Below are 24019 nucleotides of genomic sequence, written 5' to 3' on the forward strand. Positions count from 1 at the left end.
AGTCCTCACACCGAGAACACAAATGAAAAATGGTTACTCATAAAATGATTAAAAATAATTAATCTTTCACAAATTTAAAATTCTTTTTTTAAACATTATTTGGTTTCCTAAAATACCTCGCATGGATGATATATGTAAGAGAGGTTGGTTGGGAAAAAAAAAAGTGAAAAAAGCACTCAACAATTTCCCTATTCTTTCAGAAACCTCCAGAGGAGAGAATAGGATTAAAAAAATTGGAAATACTTAAAAATTAAAATCAAACTACTTTCAAGAGCCTAAGATAATTCAATCAAAGGCATACTTAAAGGTATTCATGGAGGACTTCCCTGGTGGTGCAGTGGTTGAGAGTCCGCCTGCCGATGCAGGGGACACGGGTTCGTGCCCCGGTCCGGGAAGATCCCACATGCCGCAGAGCGACTGGGCCCGTGAGCCATGGCCGCTGAGCCTGCGCGTCCGGAGCCTGTGCTCCGCAACGGAAGAGGCCACAACAGTGAGAGGCCTGCGTAACGCAAAAAAAAAAAAAAAAAAAAGGGTATTCATGGAGAAATAAGTTACAGTAATTGAATCAAAAAGCGACTTCAGAAGAATTGAGGAAATGTGGGTCATCATTGTGGTTTCATCCCCAATAACCAGGCTTCCAATAACGTTTCCTCTTGGACTTTTAAGGGACACCTATTCCTACTGCTAAGAAAATGGTGTCAATCATGAAGGGGAAAAAGACAATTTTTATTACTAGAAAATGGAATGGAATGATACAACCAGTGAAAATCGCTTACTATTTCAAATATCTGAAGAGTTCCTTTTACAAATGAGGATATAAAAATCTTACTTGAAATGCTCGTAATGAATCTTGCCGTATTTTGATGGAAGAGCCAAAAACATATCCGGTACAGTCTCTGAATTCATATCATTAAATCACCGTGATTAACAACCAGCCAGCAAAGTAAACCGGGGTGAATGAAACGTTCCAGTATACTCCATCATCTCTAAAGCCCACATCTCCCAAGAAGGCCCTTATTGGTTTACCCTGTGTCACAGTGTAGTATTTTGGCCCATTGGCAAGAAATCACATCCCTTTCCCCCCTCAATGTCAAAATCTGAACGTGCCGTGAAGACTCTTTTTGCTTCAAGCCCAGGACAACTCTTCACACTTTGAGTTGATGGCCATGCCTCAGGAGTTGCAGGCTTTTCACTGGCTGAGCCGATCCAGAGTGGTGCTTAGGCTGCTCTGATTCAGTGCTTCCAGCATCCCCCCCAAGATGCCAAAGGGCATGTCAAGAAAGTTTCTGTTTTCAAAAACAGGGGAATGCACTCTTGGGGTTAGAAACCACCTACAATTTATCTGAACCAGTCCGATTAGTAACTTCAGTTTCTTCCACCTTAGATAGGTATTTTTTCCTGGACATTTTGTTTTAATTATTCCTGTGCTGTTTTTGGGTCCTCGATTCTGCTTTTAAATGATTTCCCTGACACTAGTCATGTTGAAAACGTTTGAATGGGGTATGTTTGTCCTTATAACTCAGAGTTGATGCTTATCATTTTTTATTTATGCAGTAAAGTTCTTTCCCTTAATTTATCATTTCAATAAAGCACACTGTTAGATCATGATTGCACACTAGGTGCCCTTTCTCCTTAATCACCTTCTGTGTATATACATATATATACATATATACCACAACTTCTCTATCCATTCATCTGTTGATGGACATTTGGGTGCTTCCATGTATTGGCTATTGTAAATAATGCTGCTATGATAATTGTGGTGCATGTATCTTTTTGCTTAATGCTTTTATTTTTTCCAGATGTATACCCAGGAGTGAAATTGCTGGCTCATAATTCAGTTTTATTTTTAGTTTTTTAAGGATCTTCTGTACTATTTTCCATAATGGCTGCACCAATTTACATTCTCACCAACAGTGCAGAGAGGAGTTATTTTGAATCTATAGGAAATCCACTATGTCTGATGGTCAGTTAAAACATGGTCCTCAATCCCCAGGCCACAGACCAGCACTGGCCCATGGCCTGTTTAGAACTGGGCCTCAGAACTGGCGGTGAGTGTTTGGCGAGAGAGCGAAGCTTCATCTGTATTTACATCCACTCCCCATCACTTGCATTAAGGCCTGAGCTCTGCCTCCTGTCAGATCAGTGGCGGCATTAGATTCTCATAGGAGTGTGAACCTACTGTGAACTGCACATGGGAGTGATCTAGGTTGTGTGCTCCTTATGAGAATCTAATGCTTGATGATCTGATGTGGAGCTGAGATGGTGATACTAGTGCTGGGGAGTGGCTGCAAATTCAGATTATCATTAGCAGAGAGGTTTGACTGCACAGAGACCATAATAAATCAATTGCTTGCAGATTTATATCAAAACCCTAACAGTGAGTGGCAAGTGAAAACAAGTTCAGGGCTCCCACTGATTCTGCATTATGGTGAGTTGTATAATTATTTAATTATATATTACAATGTAATAATAATAGAAATAAAGTGCACAATAAATGTAATGCACTTGTATCATCCCAAAACCATCCTCCCAGCCGGTTCATGGAAAAAATTGTCTTCCACAAAACTGGTCCCTGCTGCCAGAAAGGTTGGCAACTGCTGAGTTAAAATGTGCTTCTAAAAGGAAAATAGGCAAGTTGAACAAGTTAGTATGGTATTTTCAAAATTGGTTTCTAAGAGATCTGTATTACGGTATAGGTTACAAAATTGCAAATAATAAAATAGCTTTTTGGTGCCTATCTGTTGGGAAGGGAGGTTAAATAACATAGTTGCTGGCATTCAGAAAAATCCCTCTTACATGATTGGAAAATGGCAAACAAGGATGAGACACATATGTATGCATGAGGGTAAGTAGGGGTTGTTAATATCAATCCTTCTTCTGCTACCCTGAAATCACTAGGCCTAGGCCATGAGGCTTATTACCTAGATAAAGGAAGAGTGGCATCAAAGATCGTGGATTAGGAAAAAAGAAAATATGACATCAAGAAACTCTCACCCGACAAGAAGAGAAAGTAGAAAGCTATTCGGCTTCTAGGAAATTATGTACAACTTAACCTAATATCTCCATAACAATGAGCACACCTAGTGCCCAGATCTTGATTTCTAAAACCATTTTCCAATAAAAGGACCCAGGACTCCTTAGACAAAGGGTTGATTCTAGAATTGGAGCAGAAAATATACAAGATGATCCTGGAGTATCTTGTAGTGCCAGTAAGTAATAAGGTGCTCAAAAAATCCCACAAAATTTAGAGTATGTCAAAGGGATATGGAGTCAACTGAAAGAGTTCCCAATGGCCAGAGCTAGAGTAATTTGAGCAAGAAAATAAAGAACACAGTATTGGATTATAACTCAAAGTATAAAATAACTATCCAGGAGTCCATACTACTATAAATAAATGATGAAAATAAATAATTGGGAAGAAGAGATAAATCTCCCATGTTGAGGAATCCAGATAGTTTAGATACTCTTCCCTCAAAGAAGTGAAGCATATCTCCCTATGACTTAAGTATGGGATGTGCATAGTGACTTCCTTCCAAATTGTACAGTATAGAAAGAGGATAAAAAGTATAACTTTACAGTGAAGAAACCTGACACATAATAACTCAGCCAGGCGATCAAGGTTAACATCAACAGGAGTAAGTCGTGATACTATACACCTTTAATATGTTGTGATGAAAATGGCACTTTACCTCTGTGGTCTTCTTCCCCAAAACACATAACCCCAATCTAATCATGAGAAACACATTAGACAAATCTAAGTTGAGAGATATTCTACAAAATACCTGACCAGTACTCCTCAAAACTGTCAAGGTCATCAATAACAATTAAAATCTGAGAAAAATGTCACAGCCAAGAGGAGACTAAGAAGACATAACAGCTAAATGTACTGTGCTATCCTGGATGGTATACTGAAACAGAAAATGAACATTAGGCAAAACCATAGAAATATGAATAAAGTATGGACTTTATTTAATAATAATGCATCAGTATTTGTCCATTACTTCTGACAAATGTACCATACTGATGTAAGATATTAATAATAGGAAAAACTGGGTGCAGGGTATATAGGAACTCTGTACTATCTTTGTAATTTTTATGTAAATCTAAAACTTTTAAAATAGAAAGTTTATTTTTTTAAGTTAACCTATATTTCATCCTAACACACTCTTTGCTAACAATGACCCCACTGTCTGAAATATCTTTCTTGTTATATTTGCCTATTAAAAATCCTACCTATCTTTCAAAGTCCAGCCCTTATGGTTCCACTTCCATGAAGGCTTCTATGATCTACAGAACCAGAAGTGATAGTTTCTTTCTTCTGAATCCCCAAAGCACTTTGGACCTTTCTTATGCTATTCATTATATACTGCCTTCTAGTACAGTTAGTTATGTGAATCTCTTAGCTCGCCTTTGGCTTATAAATTTCTGGAGGGAAGAGAGTATATCTTTAATTCAGCAAACACTGATTTAATGCCCAATGCATGCCAGACACTCTGTTAGTGTTTGAAAGGTACAAGGATGAACGGGATTCTCCCTGTGAGTTACTTAAGGAACTCACAATCTAAAGGGGAAGGTAGAATGTATACAATTATAATATAAATCACACTATGATAAGTTCTGTGGCGAATTAAGCTATTGCCTGCCTTCTGTGTACCAGGAACTTTAAAGGCATTCCTTTATTTAATCCTCATACAACCTGAAAGATAAGCATTATAATTACATTTTACAAATGAGGAAATTGAGACTTAGAGAAGCTAAATAACTTGCAGAAGATCAGGGATTGAAAGACAGGTATATTAATGTACAAAGCCCATACTCTTTTTACTATACCATGATTTAGCACAATGCCTGCCATCTAGTAGATGTTCACTATCCTCTAATTATACATATTACATATGCACACTACATAGAACAATTTAAAGAAGTATAAACAAAAAGATTAAAATTTTTTGTACTTATTAATCCTCAACTGCAATCCTCAACTGATCCGTCACTACCTAATCTGGTCTTTTAATTATTTGGTAATTCACCTTGACATCTACCGGGCTCCTCCATGTCAATGATTCTCAATTGCTGAAGAACTGTGATCCCTTACATCATTAAAGAATGGTTTTCCAGGCTTCCCTGGTGGCGCAGTGGTTAAGAATCTGCCTGCCAATGAAGGGGACTCGGGTTCGAGGCCTGGTCCGGGAAGGTCCCACACACCACAGAGCAACTAATCCCGTGTGCCACAACTACTGAGCCTGCTCTCTGGAGCCTGTGCACCACAACTACTGAAGCCTGCGTGCCTAGAGCCCATGCTCCGCAACAAGAGAAGCCACCGCAATGAGAAGCCTGTGCACCACAACGAAGAGTAGCCCCACTCCCTGCAACTAGAGAAAGCCTGCGTGCAGCAGTGAAGACCCAACACAGACATAAATAAATAAATAAATAAATAAATAAATAAATAAATAATTTATTTTTAAGAAAAAAGAATGGTTTTCCACAACTGTTTCCTACAAAAACCTCTGAAGGCTTGCTGAAGACAACTGAAGAATTACAAACAGAGGTTCATTCAATAACAAATATTCATTTAACACCTCATATATGGCATATACTCTGCCAGCAACTGTCAAGTAAACAAAGTTTAATTAGTGGCATGCTTATCAAGCCATCATCCTAGTTAGTTTCTTCAAGCCTCAAAATCCTACAGCATCTACTTCGTTAGTCATGAGGGAAATAAAAATTAAATACAATTAAATATCATTACACACCCAACAAAATGCCTAAAATCAAAAAGACCGAGAACACCATGTGTTGGCAAGGATGTGGAAAAACTGGAACTCTCAAACACTGCAGGTGGGAGTGCAAATTGGAACAATCACTTTGGAAAACTGTTTAGCAGTATCTACTAAAGCTAAGAATATATGTGTCCAGTGATCCAGAAATTCTACTCCTGAGTATATACCTAACTAAGAAATGAGTGTATATGTGCACAAAAAGACATGCACAAGAAAGTTTATAGCCACACTGCTCATGATAGCCCCAAATTGAAAACAATGCAACAGTAAGATGGATAAAAAATTGTGGTATGTTCTCCTAATAGAGTGGCAATAAAAAAGACCAATTTTCATTCAGACAGCAACACAAATGAATCTCACAAAAATAATGTTGAGTGAAAGAATCCAGGTAAAAAGGAGTACACAGGGTTTCATTCCATTTACATAAAGTTCAAAAACGGACTAAAATAATCAATGCTGTTAGAAATGAGGTTTATGGTTCCCGTTAGATGAAGTAATAATTGGGAGAGGGCACATTGGAGAGCTTCTATGGTCCTGCTAATGTTCTGTTTCTTGATTTTGGTGTTACTTGCACCAATGTGTTCACTTTGTGAAAAATGCATGGATCAATTTGTGCACTTTTCTGTGTGTTATACTTCAATTAAAATAAAAAAAGCTTACTCTAAACCAAACCCTTCAGCATCTTCCATCCTTTTAGCAGAGTCTCCTAAACTTGCCTGATCATGAGAATCACTTGGGGTGCTTGTTTAAAACATAAATTTCTAGTCCTGATCTCAAACCTACTGAACAAAGATCTCTGGAGGCAGAGGAGTGCTGAGAATCAGCATTTTGAAAACAACCTTCTAAGGATATTCTCTTTTTTAACCCTTTACTGGTGTATAATTGACATCTTAACACTGTACATACTTAATGTATACAACTCTGTGAGTTTGGAGATAACTATTCACCCATGAAACCATCAACACTATCAAAGCCATAGACATATCCATCACCACCCAAAGATTCCTCTCACTCCTTTATTATTATCTGTGTGGGCATGTGTGTGTGGTAAAAACACAATGTAAGATCTACCCTCTTAGAAAAAATTTCAGTGTACAGAAAGACAAATCTTGAGTAAGTTAATTCTTAACTTACCCAAGACAGTAATGTCAAAAAAGACATAAGATATAACATAGCTATGTATGTATTTGAAAAGATAAGAGATCCAATTTATGAATATATATGCCCTTGAAAAGATCTATGACAGGGAAAGTAATATATTCCTCCAATATATAAAAAATGCCAAGAGTTAGAGAGGAATTTTCAAATGGGGTGGAGAAAGAGAAGTAATCAAAATGAGTTATGAAGCCAAATAGTTAACATTAGTAAGATAAAAGATTAGAAGAACTGATTGAGATAAATTCATACCATCTGTCCAGTTTACACTTAACCAAAAGAAAATGAAAGATGCCATAAAATTGATAGGACTTAAGTGAAAGAAAAAATAGAAGTCATGCAAAATGAAGTGAAAGATGTCATCACTTCTTATCATGCTGTGGAAAGAACCTAAATTAATTCCTGAAAAGATTACAAAGTTGGAAAAGATGTATAGAGGTTAAGTGAATTCCTACTCTTAGAGGAATTAGAAATATTGTAAAAAGGAATAACTGATGACATATAAATCCTGTTCATCTTTCAAGGTGTCCAAACAGTGAGTGTGTGTGTGTGGGGGGGTATTTAATGTATGTGTGTGTGGGTGGTCAATAAAAAGATTATTTTCAGGGAAAAAGTAAAGTCAAAGTCTAAAGAGAAAATAGATCTTCTCTTCTGTAGAAGCAAATTGAGGGATCTCGGAAATCTACAGATGAAGAAGGGAAGAATGTGTAAGGCAAGGATAATGTATTACCTACAGACCTTATAGAGCTGTGATTTTCAAACTTTAGTGTGTATTAGAATCACCAAGCTCTAAGGAGTTTATGAAAATGAAGAATCCTGGACCCCCCTCTGAAGGATACTGATGTAGCAGAGCTATATAGGAGCCAGGAGAGAATGCACTTTAACAAGAACACTGCCCCCCTACACGCACACATACATCACACTGAGTTTCTGAGGTACACTAAAGTTGGAGAACCACTAAACCATGCTGTAGCCTAGGAAGAATGGTGAAACTATGGCTAGTGAAAAATTTCCAAGTGCCTCTGTATCCACTTCCTCCATATTAAAAGTCACTACTGTATTTAAAATGGATAACCAACAAGGACCTACTGTATAGCACAGGGAACTCTGCTCAATATTATGTAACAACCTAATTGGGGAAAGAATTTAAAAAAGAATAAATACATGTATATATATAACTGAATCACTTTGTTGTACAACTGAAACTAGCACAACATTGTTAATCAACTATTCTCCAATATAAAATAGAAAGTTAAAAAAAAAAAGTCTTGGGAAGGAGCTAAACACCTAGGTCATGTGGCTGAGCCTAGGTCATATATCTGTATCCTAGCTGTTGAGAGCAGGAAGTAAGAATGTTTGGCCCCTCTTGAGCTCTGTAGTGAGAGACAGGGCACTTTCTTCCACCAAGATACACACAATAGACAACTCCCCCATACATGAAGGGGGTTCAGATGCTATGCAACCATAAAATGATTGGCAAATATTCAGCGTAAGACATCACTTGTGAAAATCTTGATTAAGCTACGGAAGAAAAGGGTTCCTAGGTTGGGTGGCCTCATTGCTGAGCCACTTTGAGATCAGTTAGTATTAGTAAGTATTTTGAGATCAGTAGACCAGCAACTGATATGAATTTCACAGTTAAGGACACTGACTCAAAGAAGTTAGCATGACTCACTGAAGGTCACCTAAATAGAAAGTGGCAAGACTGGGATTAGCCAGACTCTATGGAGAATGGAGAATTTCAGCTGGGCCTAAAGGAAAGGGAAGAGGGAAACTACCATAGAAGGAGATAGAATGGGGGTGAGGAGAGTAGGCTTGGGGTACCTTATGAGTAGAATGATAAAGTAGGACTAATATCATATGTTTGGGGAAAAGTGAAGAGTCCAGTTTAACTTGATTGGAAGGCTTGTACAGAGGAAAAGTATAGGGGAGATAAAAGGTAGATAGGAGCCAGATCTTAGAGGGCCTTACATGAATGCTTTAGGAGGAATAATCTGGCCATAGTGTATCAGATGGCTTAGAGCCTGGATGCAGGGATATTACTGGAGTGGGAAAAAAAATAACATGTATAGAAGCCTAATCCCCAGAGTCAGAAGGTCCTCAGAGAAGTTACTTAACCTCTCCTTGCCTCATATTTTCACACCTGTAAAATAAGGTTAATAGTAATATCTACCTCATAGAGTTGTGGTGAGAATTAACTAAGGTAATGGATGTAAAGGCCTAATGACTGTATTAGTCAGGGTGCCAGCAAAAAAAAGGGAGGGACTCTTAACAAAGTTGTGAGTAGGGTGTAAGGAAATCATAAGGAATGGTAAAGTACCCAGGGACAAATAACAGTAGGGTTATTACCCCTCCTAGTACTGGAGGAGTAGAGGAGGAAAGAGAGGGAGAAGTGTGAGAAGTTAGTTGATGAGAGAGAGAGATGTTGAGAGGGTCATCTGTCAGGTACTGTGCTTAGCCATCTCACTGTGACCCTACAGGGAATGAGTTGAGTGAATAAATACCCTGACCTCACTCTCCTCAGATCTCCTACCAGGGCTTCTCAATGGTGGAACCCAACAGAAAGCCATTATATAAGGAAGCCCATTAATGATGTCAATATAGGTCGATTTCCTCCTTGGACACAAAGCATGGAGAAAGTGAGGAGGGATGAAGAGGGAAACTGGAAGAGCAGTAAGTAACCAACAATCAGGGGTAGTGTGATAAAGATTCAGGCCCTGCAAGGCCGTAAGCCTCCTGGCTTGCTGGGGCAATTGTGCCCTTTACGATTTAGGAGATTCTGGGGAAGGTTTGATGCTTATGTTAATTCTGGTCACCAATGTCTGTGAGTTTCTACTTCTACTATGTTCTCATTCTCTTCTCATGCCTCCTGGATATATGGTTCCTTTTCTGTACTGTGTTGCCTCCTTGCTCACTCCTTGATTTCTTCACTTTCCCATATACTACCAATAGCTGTGAGCTCACAGATTTTACTGAAGGACCAAGTATTTACAGTACAACAGCAAACAACTTAAAATTAAATATCTCTCACATTGAAAGTTCCTTAGCCATTCTAATATGGCTTGAGATTTCTCAATGTTGCTCAATTCTCCTTCTTCATCTTTCAATCTTTTCCCTAGTTTTCCTCAGATCACAAATACCCAAACTCTGGCCTTACTGCTACTTTCTCAAGCAGAGATGTTTAGCTCCATGTTTATTCCAACCATGCCCCAAGGGTAATCTTTGAGCAATCAAAATGATCCATCAAAAAAAAGAAAAGATCCATCAAAGCATTTGCTAAAACAAACACAAATCTCTTCCCCCTAAGAGGAAATTTGTAGTTAGTTAGCTCTTAAACAGACACTTTTATTTTCTCCCCATTAGTTAGTTCAGTTGTTTTTCCAGCATGAGTTAATGAGCATCTGGTCTGATAGAGTGGTAAGAGGATTGAAAACAGAGGGACAGATGTGAGGTACATTAGATGAGAAACATAAATCAATAGACCGTGATGACTAAGTAGACATGGATGAGAGCCCAAGAGAGGGAAGAGGGCCAGCTAAACAACAGGGTTTGCAGTCTGGGTGACTAAGAATCTTGATGTTTTAGGCTTAGCTTTGCTGGAGCCTGCTGAGAGCCATGCCATCATTTTCTCCAGCAAAATAATTAATTTGGTCATCATAAAATGTTGGGTTCCGTCTCTCTCTCTCTCTCTCTCTCTCTCTCTCTCTGGCTCTCGCTCTCGCTCTCGCTCTCGCTCTGTGTGTGTGTGTGTGTGTGTGTGTGTGTGTGTTTGTGTGAACTCAGTGGAACTCAGTAGATTTAGGATGAAATGAGAAAATTCTGGTCAGGCAATCCCTAACAACAAGACCTGCCTATCTTTGGCCTTGCTGAGAAATGTACTTTGTTCATGCTCTATTTTTGTTGGAAGGACATTATTATCAGGATGATCTCTGATGTCTCACAAGAGAGATGGAAGCTCTATGACCTCATCTTTTTCATCCATTGAGAGTAAGGTAGTTTCAACCCCAGGGTAGGCTTCTCACTTTGGACTCTTTCTCTCCAACTTTCCCATTTTTCCTTGCTGCCAGTTGTCCTCTCCCCTAGCTTACTGCCCTACAGGAGACAGAGAAGGGGGTCTGGGCCACAGCCATAGCTGCTTTAACCCACATTCCATCACCCATAAATTGCTCACACTAAACCATATTCCTTAAATATTAAAAAAGTGATTTTCTTACAGTTGATCCTAAAGCACTGCAGGAGGCTAATAGCTAATGTGCCCTTTTCAACAATAACAATTTATTGAGACATAATTCACATACTATAAAATTCAACCTTTGAAAGTATATAATTCTGTTGTTTACAGTATATCCCTTGAGTTGTTAAACCACCACTACTAAGTTCAAAATATTTTCATCACCCCAAAAGAAACCCTGTACACTTTAGCAGTCACTCCTGATCTCCCTTCCTTGTAGGCCCTGGCAACCATTAACTTACTTTCTGTTTCTACATATTTACCTATTCTTGACATTTCAAATAAATAGAATCATTTTGTGTCTGTCTTCTTTTATTTAGCATAATTTTTCAAGGTTTATCCATATAGTAACATGTTTGGTACTTCATTCCTTTTTGTAACTGAATATTATTCCATGTATGGATATTCTACATTTTGTTTATCTACTCACCAATTAATGGGCATTTGGGTTGTCCCACCTTTTACTATTGTTAATAACAATGCTATGAATATTTGTGTTCAAGTTTTTGTGTGGACATATGTTTTCTTTTCTCTTGGCTATATATCTAGGAATGGCATTGCTAGGTCACATTTTGAGGAATACCCAAACTGTTTTCCAAAGTAGCTGAACCATTTACACTCCCATCAGCAATGCTTGAGGGTTCTAATTTCTACACATCCCTGTCAGCACTTGTTATTGTCTGTTTTTTTTAGCCATCCTGTGCAGAGTAAGATGGTATCTCATTGTGGTTTTGATTTGCATTTCCCTGATGACTAATAAGGTTGAATGTCTTTTTATATGCTTATTTTCTATTTGTATATCTTCCTTAGAGAAACGTCTATTCATATCCTCTGACCTTTTTTTTAAATTAGGTCATTTGTTTTTCATTGTTCTGTTGTAAGAGTCCTTTATATACAAGTTCCTTATGAGACATATGATTTGCAAAAATTTTCTCCCATTTTGCATGTTGTCTTTCCATTTTCTTGATGATATAATTGGAAGCACAAAAGTTTTAAATTTTGATGTTTGATGAAGTCCCATTTAACTACTTTTTCTTTTGCTGCTTGCGCTTTGGGTGTCATGTCTAAGAAACCATTGCCTAATCCAAAGTCAGAAAAGATTTACTCTTGTATTTTCTTTTAATAGTTTTAAAGTTTTAGCTCTTACATTTAGGTCTATGACTTATTTTGAGCTCATTTTTGTATATAGTGTGGGAAAAGGTTCCCAACAAGTGGCTGCAAGCCAGCTTGCCCTACCTCTCAGTTTCAGGGTTATTTTGCTGGCTAGCTATTCCATTCATGCCTTCTAAATTCTTGCTGCACACAATGGGCTACTTCTCACTACTGATACTAAATCCCTCTCTCACCACTTACTTTGTCAAAATATGGCTCAACTAAAATATAATGACCGTAGGGTTTTTTCCCCTTTTTCTTTAATTTCATTTTTAAAAATATTAATTTCATATTGGAGTATAATTGATTAATAATGTGTTAGTTTTAGCTGTACAGCAAAGTGATTCAGTTATACGTATACATGTATCTATTCTTTTTCAAATTCTTTTCCAATTTAGGTTGTTACATAGTATTGAGCAGAGTTCCCTGTACTACACAGCTGGCCCTTGTTGGTTATCTATTTTAAATATAGCAGTGTGTACATGTCAACCCCAAACTCCCATTCTATCCCTCCCCCCACCCTCTGCCACCCCGGTAACCATAAGTTCATTCTCTAAGTCTGTGAGTCTGTTTCTGTTTTGTAAATAAGTTCATCTGTATCATTTTTTTTAGATTCTGCATATAAGCGCTATCATATACTTGTCTTTCTCTGTCTAACTTACTTCACTTAGTATGATAATCTCCAGGTCCATCCGTGTTGCTGGAAATGGCACTATTTCATTATTTTTATGGCTGAATAATATTCCATTGTGTGTGTGTATGTATGTATGTGTGTGTGTGTGTATATATATATATATATATATATATATATATATATATATATATATATATATATATATATACCACATCATCTTTATCCATTCATCTGTTGATGGACATTTAGGTTGCTTCCATATCTTGGTTATTGTAAACAGCACTGCAATGAACACTGGGATGCATGTATCCTTTTGAACCATGTTTTCCTCAGGATTTATGCCCAGGAGTGGAATTGCTGGATCATATGGTAGTTCTATTTTTAATTTTTTGAGGAACCTCCATACTGTTTTCTGGAGTGGCTGTATCAATTTACATTCCCACCAACAGTACAGGAGGGTTCCATTTTCTCCACAACCTGGCCAAGATGTGTTATTTGTTGTCTTTTTGATAATAGCCATTCTGATAGGTGTGAGTTGGTATCTCATTGTAGTTTTGATTTGCATTTATCTAATAATTAATGACGTTGAGCATCTTTTCATGTGCCTGTTGGCCGTCTGTATCTCTTCTTTAGAGAAATGTCTATTTAGGTCTTCTGCCCATTTTTTGATTGGGTTGTTTGTTTTTTTGATACTGAGCTGCATGAGCTGTCTGTAAATCTTGGAGATTATTCCCTTGTCGGTAGCATCGTTTGCAAATGTTTTCTCCCATTCTGTGGGTTGTCTTTTCATTTTGTTTATGGTTTCCTTTGCTGTGCAAAAGCTTTTGAGTTTCATTAGGTCCCATTTGTTTATTTTTGTTTTTATTTCCATTACTCTAGGAGACAGATCAAAAAAATATTGCTGCATTTTATGTCAAGGAGTGTTCTGTCTATGTTTTCCTCTAAGAGTTTTATAGTATCTGGTCTTACATTTATGACCTTAGGGGTTTTTTTAAGAAGAAAAACGAAAAGCCTCTGAAGTCAATTGTTGCTACAATTGGCACCAAATCCCTTTCTCACCACTTACTTTGTCAAAATATGACTCAGCTAAAATCTAGTGACCGTAGGTTGTTTTTTGTTTGTTTGTTTTGTTTTGTTTTGTTTTTAAAGGAAAAAAGAAAAGCTTCAGAAGTCGATTGTTGCTACAGTACATCTTTCCTACTTGTAGGGGAAATGGAAATTACACAGCTTGTTTCTGCCATCTGCTGTCAGGAACAGTTCAGACAACAACTGGTAGCCACAGAAGTTAGTGGACAGGGTTAGCAAACTTAAATGCTCTAGGGGTTGGGTAGGCAATAGGAGTGTGTGCAACGTACTGGTTAGGAACTATATGAACTGCTAGCACCAGCCCATAAAAATTTGGCAGCAGTCCCTCACCTCCAGAGAATTACTGCCACAAGGGAACATTGGTCCAGTAAGGCCAGATTTGGGGGTTTTTTTTAAAGAGAATCCAGAAATCTAGATATTAAATGTGAACTCTCCCAATTTTAACTGATAATTTAAGAAAATGTAAGTGCTGTACAGACCAAAAACACAACATGTGTTTAGGATAATAGTGCATAACCTCTCTTTCTCCTGCCACAGTCCCAAAAATTGTTTTTATAAATATGAGTCAAGATTAAAAACAATTTTCTCTAATGAAGTTCAAATGATATTAGCAGTGTACCAGCATCTTCAGGATACCTGACTCATTTTGGAATCTGAAGACCTGGGCTTCCTTGAGGGCAGGGACCAAGTCTTTTGTATCTTTGTATCCCCATCAGTGAGTTCATTGACCTGGATAAAGTAAGTGCTCAATCAACACAGAACAGTTGAACAGCTTTACGCTTTGACCCTGCTACTAAACAGCTCTGTGATCTTGGGTGAATCAAATAGCTTCTCTGAGTGTCCATTTCCTCATTTGGAAAGTACGAGTTATGAGGCTCAATTTTTATAAAAGTGATCTTTATACAAAGATGACTTAATAGTGGTGAAAGACAAGCTAAATAAAGGAATGTTTAAATTCTTCATGAAGAAGTTCCTGAGCATAAACTGGGTAAACCACAACCTAAAGGTCCTCAGATTTGGGGGAAACCAATGTCATACTAAAAAGAACCCTGATGAAAATCAGCTACAGAACAATTTGACACAGACTGAGAAGATGTAATATTTCAGCTTGAACATAAATTAGAGTAAATTGAATGATTAAGACTAAATCCACAACTTTGCCTTCATACACTGTTCAAAATTCTCTACCTAATTAATTTCGTGAAATATGAACATTTCCAATCATTAAAATGTCATAAATTGTGATTGTGAAAGTCAAGTGTCAAGATGAACCGATGAATTGCAATTTAGACATAAAGTTTCCCAAAATTACCTGATCATAACACTCACCTCACAGTGGGAGTTTGTTAAGATACAGATTTCCAGGCCACCACTCCCCTCAAGATTGTGATTTAGTAGGTCAGGGTGGATAGAATCTGTTTTATCTGCATTTCACAAGGCCCCAAAGTGACTCATATGATCAGACAAGCCCCAATGTGACTCATATGATCAGATTTGCTTTCTGATCTTGAGTTCTTGAATCAGTTTTCCCTCCACTCCTACTTTATTGTCTTGGTCAATGACATAATAATTCTGATCCATCAGTCTGGGACCAGTGAAGATCCCTGACAGAGCTGAGTCAGACAAAAGGATGTGCTGGTTATATCAGCATGGTTGTGACACTGGCGCAGGTCTGGTCAGAATCTAAGATTAGGCAGGAAACAGCAACCAGGTCAATGTGGGTCACAGGGGGCAGAGCATGACTAGATAAGATTTAAGGCACATTATATAATGCCAAAAATGTACCCCAAATCCAGGGAAGGCTCAAGCAGATCTGATCATAGCTCCAGGAAAAGCTCAAAGGAAATAATGGTTTCAGCTACATTCTCCAATTACATTTTAATTAGAGCAGTTCAGGACTTCTGGCTGGCAGTTATCCCAGGAAAAGACCCTTCGGTGAGTGATTCTTAACCTTCTCTGGGTCATGAACTCCTTTAAGAATCTGATCAAAGTTGTAGAATTTTTCCCTAGAAAAATACACAGATTAACATATTCACAAATTACTATATACAATTTCTGAGGTTTCATAAACCACCAATCCTATTCATAGACTCCAGGCTCAGAACCTTCTTCCACAGACCTTAAAGGACCTTGGCTAAACAGAGCCATGTTGAATCTCCTTAGAGGTGAAGTGGGTCTGGGAAGGACTACTCATTGCTTGGAAGGCTGAATTTGATATCAGAGGTTCCTTTGTCCATTAGGCTAGACTGCCAAAATCTATGAAAGGAAGCCCTCATGCCTGTTACTTTAAATTTTTTGGTTCAACAAGTATTATCTATGTAGAGTTCATTTTATTCCAGGCTAGGACCTGAGAAATCAGCAGTGAACAAGACAAACAAAAATGGAACTTGCAGTCTAGTGGAGGATACTGACATTAAACAAAGCAAAATACATGAATAGAAGTATTGTAAATTGTAAATGTTAACAAAAGAAACAATCAAGGAGTTGAGATAGAGTTATAGGAGGCAAGGATGGAGGAAATTATTCCTGATAAGAAGGTGAGAGTTATCTCTGCAGTGACTCCAGTGATTATATCAAAAAAATATCAGATTTGACCAAAAAATGAGGAGATTCTACAAACAACTCTCTTTTCTGAGAATAAGCAACACTGTTTCTTGGTGTGCATGAAGATAACCCAGAGAGTTAAGGAAGTCGCTAAGAAGAGTGTGCTGGGGATGCTCTAGGAAAAGACTAAATGCTGAGGCGATTTACAGTCCAAAGGGTTTTGATTTGCCAAGAAGTAAATGAACCTCATGGATCAGAACAACAACCTCCCACCTTATGCCCAGGGCCTGGCCTTCCCTCAGGGTACCATGACTCCTAGAATCCCTATCTTTAGTCTAATGATGCCTTATGGCACAGGACTGACTCCACAGCCTATTCAGAACACCAATAGTCTGTCTTTATTGGAAGAGCAGCGAAGACAGCAGCAGCAGCAGCAGCAGGCGGCAGTGGCAGCCATTCAGCAGTCGACGTCCCAGCAGGCAACCCAGGGAGCCTCGGGCCAGACACCACAGCTTTTCCACTCACAAACTCTTAACGACCGCACCCTTGCCGGGCACCACTCCCCTGTATCCCTCCCCCATGACCCCATTACCTACCCCTGCCACGCCAGCCTCAGAGAGCTCTGGGATTGTGCCGCAGCTGCAAAATATTGTATCCACAGTGAATCTTGGTTGTAAACTTGACCTAAAGACCACTGTACTTCATGCAGGGAATGCTGAATATAATCCCAAACGGTTTGCTGCTGTAATTATGAGAATAAGAGAGCCCCAGGCCACTGCACTGATATTCAGTTCTGGGAAGATGGCGTGCACAGGAGCCAAGAGTGAAGAACAGCCCAGACTAGCAGCAAGAAAATATGCCAGGGTTGTACAGAAGTTGGGTGTTCTAGCTAAGTTCTTGGACTTCAAGATTCAGGACATGGTGGGGAGCAGTGATGTGAAATTCCCTATAAGGTTAGAAGATTTTGTGCTTACCCACCAACAGTTCAGTAGTTATGAGTCAGAGTTATTTCCTGGTTTAATCTACAGAATGATCAAACCGAGAATTGTTCTCCTTATTTTTGTTTCTGGACAAGTTATATTAACAGGTGCTAAAGTCAGAGCAGAAATTTATGAAGCCTTTGAGAACATCTACCCTATTCTAAAGGGTTTCAGGAAGACAACGTAATGGCTGTCATCTATTCCTGTCTCCCCCATCCACTTGTTTTTTAATTTTTTAAAACATATTTATTGGAGTATAATTGCTTTACAATAATGTGTTAGTTTCTGCTTTTTTTTTTTAACAAATCAGTTTTGGTACATTTAGTGGTGTTGTGGATGGCCCCATGTGATGAGAGGATGGATGTTCGGTTGTAGGTTGCAGCGTGAAGTGAAGCTCTCCTGCATGTGTACCCCATAAGAATGCCAGGAAGGGGTATTATTTCTGCACAGAGAACACTGAAGTGTTACTGTAAGTTGCTCGAACTGGGCTGCTATTCGGTCAGAGCTGCCCATTTATTTATATTTAGATTTTAAACACTTACTGCTGTTGACAAGTGGGTTTAAGGGACAAAACTTTAAGTGTTAAAGCCACCTCAACAATTGATTGGACTTTATTTTGTTTAATTTCTTCCCTATAAACCACAGTTTTTATATTTCTACAGAAAAGTAAAAATCTTTTTTAAAAGTGTTGTTTTCTAATTTGTAACTCCTAGGGGTTATTTTTGTGCCACATTCCACCTTTTCAGTATTGCAGGACAGAATAGAAATGTATTAATGAAAACAAATGGCTGTACATATTTTTCTTCCTTCAGAGTACTCTGTACACTAAATGCTGTTTATAAAATTAAAAAAAAAAAACAAGGTGAGAAAAAATCTCCTGAGGAAGAGATCCTCATGCTGAGATCTAGGGAGTTTGCCTTGAGAAAAGTCAGTGGGGAGCACTATAAATGGAAAGAACAGCATACATAATGACCTTGAAATAGGAAAGGGACTGCCTTGTTTAAGAAAGTGAGAAAAAGACCAGTGTGCATGAAGAAGAGTACATGACGTGGAGAATGGCAGAAGATGAGGGTGTCGAATTATAAAGAGGTGCAATCATGCAGGGCCTTAACAGGTCATGACACCTGACTCTGAATTTTATCCAAAGTGTAATAGAAAGTTATCGAATAGATCTATGTAATAAGTAACATGATTTATTTAACAGTTTTAAAAATCACTTTGCTAAGTGGAGAATGAATTAGATGAGGCAAGAAAGGAACCAGAGAGACCAGTTGGGATTCTGTTGTAGTGACTCATGTGTGGCTTGACTAAGATAGTGTCAGTAGAAGTCAGAGGTGGATTCCAGATATATGTTGGCACTACAATTGGCATGATTGACTGGTGTATCTGTTTCAGGGAAGAATAAGGCAAGAGGAAAGCAAATCAAGGTTTCAGAGCAAGGAATCAAGGAATTCATAAGTTTCTGGCTAGAAAAATTGTGGATGGATGCTGATGCTATTAACTGGAATGGGGAAGATTGTGGATGGGAAGCAAGTTTGGTAGAAAAAAAACAATAGTTTCACTTTTCAACATGTTGTTTGATATTACTACGAGATATCAAAGTGGAAATTTCAAATGGACAGCTGATATGAAAACCTGGAAATACAAATTTGAAAATCATCAACATCGGATGGTAATTGAATCCATGAGAATTGATGAACATTGCTAGGGAGAGAATGTAGCAAGAGAAGAGGGTCCATAAAGAGAATGGAAGAATGCCAACATTTAGAGTCAGTTATAGGATGAGAAGCCAACAAAGGAACCAGAGGTAGAGCAGTAAGCCGAGGCAGGAACAAAAAACAGGAAAGACTAGTGTTACAGAAGCTACTATGGACTGAATTGTGTTCCTCCAAAATTCATATGTTGAAACCCTAACCCCTTACATGATTGTATTTGGAGACAGGGTCTTGAGTAAGTAAGTTAAGGTTAAATGAGGTCAAAAGGGTAGGGCCCTAATCTAATAGGATTGGTGTCCTTATAAGAAGAGGGAGAGATACCAGAGATCGTTCTCTCTCTCTCTCTCTCTCTCTGCATATGTACATATATATCTCCACATGAAGACACAGTGAGAAGGTGGCCATCAGCAAGCCAGGAAGAGAGTCCTCACCAAAACTCAAACCATGTTGGACCTTGATCTTGAACATCCTAGCCTCCAGAACTGTGAGAAATAAATTTCTGTTGTTTAAGCCACCCAGTGTATGGTATTTGTTATGGCAGCTTGAGCTGACTAATACAGAAACAATGAGGAGAATATTTCAAGAAGAAAGGAGTGCTGTTGAGGAGTCAAGTAAAATGAAAACAAAGCAGTGACTGCTGAACTTGGCAATACTGAGGTAATTATTGACCTTGGGAAGAACAGTATCTCAAGAACTATGATGGAGATGGAAGCTGGAAAACTGTGGGCTGAGGAGAGATGAAGAGGTGAGGACGTGGAGACATCAACTACAGACAACTGGGTTGGGAAGTTTTGTTGTAAAGGGAATCAGAGAAGCAGAACAGTGGCTGAAGGATGACCTAGATTCAAAACTTTTTTCTTTAAAAGAATGGGACTAGTATAAGAGGTTTATGCTGATAGAAATGATTGCATGGAAACAGAGAAATTGATACAAAAGAGAGAGGGAATAACTAAGTCAAAGAGCAAGTTTCTTAGGAGGTAAGAGGGATAACCTTCAAAGCGTATGTGAGATATTGGCCTTTGGTAAGAGGATGAATGCTTACTCAGTTGTAAGAGAAAGTAAGAGGAAAACATGGGTGAAAGTACAGATAGGATTGTAGACTTGTTGGTGGAAAGAAGTGAGAGTTTTCTGTAATGGTTTCTATTTTCTCAATAAAATAAAAATCAAGGCCAACAGATGGGAGTGAAAGTAAAGGAGGAGATATGGGAGGCTTGATGAGAGAGAAAAAGGTTTGAAATAGTGTCCATGTGAAGACACAAAGTGCAGCCTCCCAGAGAAACATAGTGGCATCATCAGGCAGAGTTAGGCCAGGCCACATTCTGGTTTTTGATCTGGGGGCTGGTTACACAGTATGTTTACTTTGTGAAAATTCATCAGTCTGTACACAAAATACTTTTTGCACTTTTTTGTTTATATGTTATATTTTATTTTAATTTTATGGAAAAAACACCCTTCTACCTGAAAATTAGAAGAAAAAATAAATCTTTCCTACCTATGTATCACCTGGTTTCACTTGTTTCCTTTAGATTTCATGGTCAAAAATTACAACCTCTCTTGCATATGCATTTATTGCACTTGTCCCTCTCTCCCATCATCAAAATGCTAGCTGAAACCTGTCATTCACCTTCTCTGTGCCTGCCTTCAAGCAAGAAAAGTTTGCTGGAGAAAAAATCTCACAACTGAGTCAACTAGTTCAATTTTAAATCCATGACCTCGGACTTCAAACTCACACCAAACTGCCTGTTGATGCCACTGTTATTATGTCAATGCCACAGTGTCTTGATTACTGTGGTTTTATAGTGAGTTTTGAAATTAGAAAGTGGGAGTCTCCAACTCTGTTTTCCTTTTTCAGGAGTGTTTTAACTATTCTGGGTCCCTTGCATTCCCATAACAATTTTAGTGTCAGCTTGTCAATTTCTGTTTTTAAAAATAGGCAGCTATGATTTTGATAGGGATTGTGTTGGTTCTGTAGATCAATTTGGGGGGTATTGCCATCTTAACATTATCTCCTAATCCATGAACATGGGGTGTCATTCCATTTATTTAGATCTTTATTTTAATGATGTTTTGTTGTTTTCTATGTATATGTCTTGAACTTTTGTTAAATTTATTTCCAAGTATTTATTCTTTTTGATGCAGTTGTAATTTCCTGTTTGGATTATTTGTTGCTAATGTATAGAAATACAACTGATTTTTATATATTGATTTTATATTCTTCAATCTTGCTGAACTTGTTTATTAGTTCTAGTAGTGTTTTAATGGATTTAATGTTTTAATGTTTTAATGGATTAATGTTTTAATGTTTTAATGGATTCCTTGAATATAGATCATGATCTTGATCTATATTCAAGATCATGTCAGCTGTGAATAGCGATAATTTTACTTCTTCCTTTCCAATCTGGACACATTTTATTTCATTTTCCGGCCTATTTGTCCTGGTTAGAGCCTCAAAGACAATGTTAAGTAGAAGTGAGGAGAATGGACACCCTTGTCTTGTTCCTGATCTTAGATGGAACGCTTCCAGTCTTTTACCATTAAGTATGATGCTGGCTGTGGGGCTTTCACAGATGTCCTTTATCAAGTTGAGGAATTTCCCTCCTACTCCTAGTTTCTTAAGTGTTTTTTTTTTTTTTCCTGTATGCAGGCCTCTCACTGTTGCAGCCTCTCCCGTTGTGGAGCACAGGCTCCAGACACGCAGGTTCAGCGGCCACGGCTCACGGGCCTAGCCGCTCCGCGGCATGCGGGATCTTCCCGGACCGGGGCATGAACCCGTGTCCCCGGCATCGGCACGCGGACTCTCAACCACTGCGCCACCAGGGAAGCCCTCTTAAGTGTTTTTTATCAATGAAATCTGACAATCTGCCTTTTAACTGGGGCACTTAGACCAGAGGTCGGGAAATTATGGCCTGTAGGCCAACTCCAGCCCAACCCACTGGCAGTTTTTGTAAATAAAACGTTACTAGAACAAAGTCAGGCTTATTCTTTCATATATTACCTATGGCTATTTTCATGCTACAACAGTAGAGTTGAATAATTCAGACAAACACTGTATGCCCTTCAAAATCTAAACTATTGGGAGGAGCTTCAAAATGGCAAAAGGGTAAGACGTGGAGATCACCTTCCTCCCCACAAATACACCAGAAATACATCTACATGTGGAACAACTCCTACAGAACACCTACTGAAAACTGCCAGAAGACCTCAGACTTCCCAAAAGGCAAGAAACTCCCTACGTACCTGGGTAGGGCAAAAGAAAAAAGAAAAAAACAGAGACAAAAGAATAGGGATGGGACCTGCACCAGTGGCAGGGAGCTGTGAAGGAGGAAAAGTTTCCAAACACTAGGAAGCCCCTTCAGGGAGGAGATTGCAGGTGGCAGAGGGGGAAAGCTTCAGAGCCGCGTAGGAGAGCACAGCCACAGGGGGGCGGGGGGCAAAGAGGAGAGATTCCCGCACAGAGGATCAGTGCCGACCGGCACTCACCAGCCCGAGAGGCTTGTCTGCTCCCCTGTGGGGACGTGCGGTGCTGCGAGCTGAGGTCTGCTTTGGTTGGATCGCAGGGAGAGGACTGGGGTTGGTGGCGTGAACACAGCCTGCAGGGGGTTAGTGCACCACGGCTAGCCGGGAGGGAGTCCGGGGAAAAGTCTGGAGCTGCCAAAGGGGCAAGAGACATTTTCTTGCCTATTTGTTTCTTGGTGCACAAGGAGAGGAGATTAACAGAGCCACTTAAAGGAGCTCCAGAGACAGGCACGAGCCACGGCTATCAGCGCAGACCCCAGAGACGGGCATGAGATGCTAAGGCTGCTGCTGCTGCCACCAAGAAGCCTGTGTGCGAGCACAGGTCACTATCCACACCTGCCCTCCCTGGAGCCTGTGCAGCCCGCCACTGCCAGGGTACCGTGATCCAGGGACAACTTCCTCGGGAGAACGCAAGGCACGCCTCAGGCTGGTGCAACGTCATGCCGGCCTCTGCCGCCGCAGGCTCGCCCCGCACTCTGTGCCCCTCCCTCCCCCCGGCCTGAGTGAGCCAGAGTCCCCGAATCAGTGGCTCCTTTAATCCCGTCCTGTGTGAGCAAAGAACAGACGCCCTCAGGAGCCCTACAAGCAGAAGCGGGGCCAAATTCAAAGCTAAACCCCAGGAGCTGTGCGAACAAAGAAGAGAAAGGGAAATCTCTCCCAGGAGCCTCAGGAGCAGTGGATTACATCTCCACAATCAACCTGCATTTGTGGAATAACTGAATAGGCAACAAATCATCCCAATCTGAGGAGGTGGACTTTGGGAGCAAAGATCTATATTTTTTCCCCTTTTTCTCTTTTTGTGAAAGTGTATGGGTATGCTTCTGTGTGTGATTTTGTCTGTATAGCTTTGCTTTTACCATTTGCCCTAAGGTTCTGTCTGTCCAGGTTTTTTGTTTTGTTTTTTCTTTTTTTTAGTATAGTTTTTAGTGCTTGTTATCATTGGTGGGTTTGGTTTTTGGTTTGGTTGCTCTCTTCTTTCTGTCTTTCTTTTTTTTATTACTTAAAATGTTTTTAATAATTATTTTTTATTTTAAATAACTTTCTTTTCTTTCTTTCTTTTCTTTCTTTCTTTCTTTCTTTCTTTCTTTCTTTCTTTCTTTCTTTCTTTCTTTCTTTCTTTCTCCCTTTTATTCTGAGCCATGTGGATGACAGGCTTTTGGTACTCTGGCCAGGTGTCAGGGAAGTGCTTCTGAGGTGGGAGAGCCAAGTTCAGTACACTGGTC

At 39.1% G+C, this 24019-nt stretch overlaps 1 pseudogene; it reads left to right on the top strand.

Annotated features, from left to right (window-relative positions):
* The first annotated feature begins 16833 nt into the window (after nt 1-16833).
* Nucleotides 16834-17788, top strand: LOC115849173 (TATA-box-binding protein pseudogene; annotated as a pseudogene).
* Nucleotides 17789-24019: the final 6231 nt, after the last annotated feature.

The sequence above is a fragment of the Globicephala melas genome, chromosome X (assembly GCF_963455315.2).
Source record: "Globicephala melas chromosome X, mGloMel1.2, whole genome shotgun sequence".
NCBI classification, from domain to species: domain Eukaryota; kingdom Metazoa; phylum Chordata; class Mammalia; order Artiodactyla; family Delphinidae; genus Globicephala; species Globicephala melas.